Here is a 5907-nt window from a genome sequence, read left to right as displayed (position 1 = left end):
GTGCACCCAGACCCAGTCTCCGGGTTCAAATACAACTCATTTTCGTCCTTTGTTGGCTCGTTGGACTTATTGCTCGGTTCGAGATTTAATATTCTCTCGAACTTTCCTATGTAATTCCTTGAAAAATTCAGCCTTTTTCCTTGCATATGTATAGACAAATTGATCAACAGGAAAAGGTAATAAATCAAGAGGAGTAAGAGGATTAAATCCATAGACAGTCTCAAAAGGAGAGAATTTGGTTGCCGAGTGAACAGAGCGATTATAAGCGAACTCAATGTGGGGTAAGCATTCTTCCCACGTCTTGAGGCTCTTTCGTACCAACGCTCGCAACAAAGTTGACAAAACTCGGTTTACCACCTCGATTTGGCCATTCGTTTGGGGATGACAAGTGGTTGAAAACAGTAACTTCGTCCCAAAATTTCCCCATAATGTCCGCCAAAAGTGACTCAAGAACTTTGTATCTCGATCGGAAACAATCGTTCTTGGTAATCCATGCAGTCGTACAATTTCCCTAAAAAACAAATTAGCAATATGCACAGCGTCATCAGTTTTAGCACAAGAAATAAAATGTGACATTTTAGAGAATCTATCGACTACAACAAAGATTGAGTCCTTCCCTGTCTTAGTTTTCGGTAATCCAAGAATAAAATCCATAGAGACATCGGTCCACGGGGTGTCGGGAATGGGAAGTGGTGTGTAAAGTCCATGAGGTTGGACCTTCAACTTAGCCCGTTTACAAATTAGGCAGCGTTCACAGATCCGTTCCACATCTCTCCGCATTCGCGGCTAGTAAAAATGTTCATGGAGGGTCGACAATGTCTTGCTTATTCCAAAGTGTCCCATCAGGCCACCACTATGCGTCTCCAACATAAGTAACTCTCGAATGGAGCCTTGTGGTATACACAACCTATTTTCTTTAAAAAGAAACCCTTCGTACCTGAAAAATTTCTCAAAAGACCCATTTTCACAAGCAGCATATATATTTCCAAAATCCTCATCATTAGCATACAACTCTTTCATATGATAAAAACCAAGTAACTTAGAATCAAGAGTGGTCAATAAGGTATATCTCCGTGACAAGGCATACATCTCTTTTGCATGTCGTTTGTTGAGTTTATGCTAACCTTTAATAAACTTAAGTGCTTTGTGATCGAAATGAATCACGAACTCCTTCGGTCTCAGATAGTGATGCCAAGTTTCAAGTGATTGAATCAAGGCATACATCTCTTTGTCGTACACCGGATAATTGAGGGAAGCGCCACTTAATTTCTCACTGAAGTACGCCACCGGTCTTCCGTCTTGGGTCAACACAGCCCCGATCCCTACACCTGAAGCGTCACACTCAATTTCAAATGTTTTAGTAAAATCTGGAAGGGACAATAGAGGAGCTTTCACAAGACATTCTTTAATCAAATTAAATGAACGTTCTTGATCTTCAGACCAGTGAAATGCGGAGTTTTTCTTAATCACGCTTGTTAAGGGTGCTGCAATGGTACTAAAGTTGGGCATAAATCGACGGTAGAAGCTAGCCAATCCATGGAAGCTTCGAACTTGGCTAATGTTCGTCGGACGCGGCCATTCTTGAATCGCTTGAACTTTTTCTTGATCCACCTCCAAACCGTTGGCACTCACGACATAACCTAAAAACACAACTTTATCAGTGCAAAATGAACACTTTTTGAGATTAGCATACAATACCTCTTTTCGTAAAGTTTCCAACACCGCTCGTAAATGTGGTACGTGCTCCTCTAAAGTTTTGCTGTAGACCAAGATATCATCAAAGTATACAACACAAAATTTACCAATAAACGCACGTAATACATGGTTCATCAATCTCATAAAAGTGCTGGGAGCATTTGTAAGGCCGAATGGCATTACCAACCATTCGTACAAACCCAATTTCGTTTTGAAGGCCGTCTTCCATTCATCGCCTTCTCGCATTCGTATTTGATGATAGCCACTTTTAAGATCGTGATAGAGGAATGCGCGCGGACCAAGATCGAGTCGTCAAGTCACGGGAAACTCCTACGAAAGCTCTAAACGAACAGATCTGAAAATTAAAACAAAGAACAAGATTAAAAGCAAATCTGAATTGAATTGAAATTCCCCAAATTCAATTAAATGAGCAGCAAGAAACAAAGAAATAGAATAAGCGAATCACACGGAATTGAAAGTATGGAAAGGATGCGAATCTGCCAAGGGATTGATTCGGCCAAGAATGCCTAATTTCCAGCAATCAATTGATCCCCAAATTGAAAGAGATCCAATCGGCCAAACCCTAGGAATTGGGGATTTTTGGGTTCGAATGGGTGCTGCCAATAGGACAACAACTTAAACGATGAGATCTTGAGTTTAATCAATGCTGGAAAACAAACAAGAACAGCAAAATATTAGATGAGAAATCGGCACAAGTATAAGCAAAGAAAAGTAAAGAAAGAAATCGAAAACAGCAAGAATTAAAGGATAAGTCCTAAAGATCCTTGAAATCCCAAAAGATGATGTGATCCGGCCCAGATTAATTGAGTCGTTTCACGTAATTGCCCGATCGTCGACGAGGAATAGTTGAGTTATCGAAAATAGGATGAAATAAGGCTAAAGATGCGGAAGCTTTCAAATGGTTTTAAAAGGTTGGCTAAGGTGATGGTAAATTTATAAGGGTAGTAGGCTCGATTTAAGGATAAAAATAAGAAAAAAATGGAAGTTGATAAATGAAGGCTCGGTTTTGTAAAAAGATATTATAGTTGGGTAAAATCTAGGATAGTCGGTGGAATGGATAAATGAGCTTAAACACCAGAAACGATTCAACACTAAAAAGTGTCACCTCGATTTCTATTCGGTTCAAGGTGGGATTACGGAATTGTAGAACGGTTGAACGCCACACCAAAGCAAGGTGATAAGTTCAAAAGAGAACGATAGACGCCACGCTAGATAAGTCAGATCGAAACTCGTACGAATTTAGAGAGGAGAAAACTCACTCTTTGAACAAAGTTCATTCAAATGATCAAAAGTCAAAAGTCCTTTTACAACGAAAATGAACAACTATTTATAGTGTTCAGCTAGGTAGCCGAATGGCCAAAACAAAGACTTAATGTCTAAGTAATTAATTAGGCTAGAAAAATGCTAGAAAATTTTGGAAATAAAAAACTAAATTGCTGGAGCTAAATTCAGCTGAATTTGAAGCTCAAGGGACGATTTCTAGAAGAGCAAATGCACTTGGAGAAATGGCAGCAGCTAGGTTTAGCCAATTGAGCTTAAATGAGCTCATTAAAATGTAATTCTTGGCTGAAAAGAGACCAGCATTAAAGGTGAACGTGAACAGCCTTGAAGGTGTGAAAAAGGAGTTGGAAAAGTCTTTGGAAGTGTGAACAATGATCAGCCAAATGGTCCTTGGTGTGAATGTGAACGCATAGGTGCTGTTTTGGGAAGTGCATCGGCCAGCTTTTGGAGAATGAATTTAGTTGCTCTTCTTGGCTGAATTAACACCTTGAATTATCATAAAATGAGCCATATCCATGAATCCAACCATTCATGTATTCAGCCATTCATGTATAATCCCATACGTTGTATTGAACCATTCATGCACTTGGACTTTAATGCTCCTTCATGCATTCAGCCATCCTACAAGAAAAAAAACATGAACTAAATTAAGTGCAAATGTATATTCGGCTGAACTAAATGGTATTAAGACAAATTAAATATAATCCAGCCACCTAATTAAATTCGGCTAACACAACATAATTATAACATGTAATAAGCTGACAAGTAATTAAGAGCTATAACTAAATTAACTAATTAACTTAAATAATTAATTTATTCCAGCAAATAAAATTAATTTAGCTAAAGAGCTAATAATGAGCTAAATTGAATTTAAAGCTCAAACGAGCTGAATTAAGCTCATGTGAGCTAAAATAAAATTCGGTGAGCTGAACCAAGCTAAATGGAGCTTGAGGAGCTGAATTCAAGCTGAAATCAAGGGCATCCTTGGCCAGGGTCATATCAAAAGATTTCACAAATCTCTTCAAACGGCTCTAATCTCCCCTCCAACGAATATCGATGGCAAGAAGAAGGTTGAAGATGGCTCCCACAATCCAAAGATTGTTAAAACAACTTCTAAAGAAAACTCAAGAGAGAATTCTTAGAGAAAACCCCAAAGAAAATTCTGCACTCAACAAATCTAAAATTTGATAGAAAAATAATAATAAGATGTCTTTACAAAGGGTGGCTGGCCAATGCTTATATAGGCCTCCAACAAATCCTAATCTCACAAGTAACTAATAAAAAATTAAACCTAATTAATAAAATAACAAGGTAAATTCGGCCATGCACTTATATGGGCTGTTTTGGGCCGAATTTTACATGTAATGCTCCTAAAGATTAAAAAATTAAATTAAACAAGTAAGATGTTTACCAATTGGGCCCTTTGACATTTTGGCCTGATTTTCAACTAAGTATGAAGAAATTTCTTGATTGGGCTGGATTTTGGTTATTGGGCCTCGCCTTCAAGAATTTGGGCTCGTGATCCATCTCCTACCAAAATTGGGTCGTTGACGCTCGTAATGGAGATCCAATGCGTTTTGGCTGCAAGATTTGGTTTCTTGGACCAAGATTTCCAAGATTTGAAATCTTGATTTTCTTGATTCTTGAAATCTCTTCGAACAGCAAAATTGGGCCAAGATTCGGTTTCTTGATTTTCTTGAAAACAAGAAAGTGAATCTTGATTTTCTTGTTCTCTCGAGTATGCATCTAAGGCCTTGCTAACAAGCTCTTGAATGGTCCCATTTAGTTTGGACCGCATTTGTCGGGCCTTTGATCTCATTATTGGGCCTTGTGGCAATGTGAGCCCATCACGTTCTTGAACTTGGATTGGGCCTTTATGACTCGTATCATTCCCCCCTTCCTCAAAAAGATTCGTCCTCGAATCTAAAAAATCAAATGAACTCAACTTTCCTCGATCGAATGGGACTAATGGCAATTGAGTCCACTGAAAAGAATAGCCATGAAATAGTAAATAGCAACGCAAACAAGCTTGTAGTCCAATTATAAGCATAATAGAACAGGTATAACGCATGTGAATGGACAGATTCAGATTACCATGCCTTAATCGACGGCCTATAGATTCACTCACACATGCATTATCAAAAACAAGAATCTTTTTATCAACCATCAAAATAGATTTATCATCAATAAATAAAATAGGACAGTCAAGCACGTTTCGGTCTAAGTGTTCATCAACACGATCTTTGTCGCTATCCGAGGAGTACAAAAGTGTTTCAAAGGTTTCAAGCATCTTACCTTGATAAGCAAAAGAATAAGGGTCGATTTTACCTTTTTCATTTAAAACAAACCTTCGTTCATCGGGGGCATAGTGTAGTCGAATCTCCGTTGTTGAGTTAACCTTTGTCAAATGGAACTCAAACTTCATGTACAACCACATAAACTGTTTAAGGCACGAATATAAATTGAAAACAAATTTGGAAAATTTCGTTACCTTATTCTCCAAAACAGATTTGGACAAATTCGAGGAGTTTACACAAGGTAAATTAAGAGAATAACAAATCACGCTTCTTTTCGTAATGACTTTATCAACCACAATCGAAGAGTAACAATTAATCGGATCAAAATGAGGGGATCTTTTAAGAACTAAGTCACCAAAAGTTTGGTCAATAATTTTCAAATCTGCACTGGACTCGGTTTCTAAAATTTCCTTACCTCGCTTACCTTCGGGATCATGTAGTGTGATTTCATCTTTGCCTAAGTTGATCGTATGAAAGCGTCTTTCATTTTAGAGGTATTGAAGTTGAAAGTTATCTTTCGATCTTTCGGGAACCTGAAAAGTAGCAACACAAGAAAAATTCATATCTTGGTTAGTGGAAACATTCCTCACTACCCTTTCCACGTCTTTTTCTT

This window comes from Gossypium hirsutum, chromosome A06 (genome assembly GCF_007990345.1).
Source record: "Gossypium hirsutum isolate 1008001.06 chromosome A06, Gossypium_hirsutum_v2.1, whole genome shotgun sequence".
Taxonomy (NCBI): domain Eukaryota; kingdom Viridiplantae; phylum Streptophyta; class Magnoliopsida; order Malvales; family Malvaceae; genus Gossypium; species Gossypium hirsutum.
Note: the sequence above shows the minus strand (reverse complement) of the source record.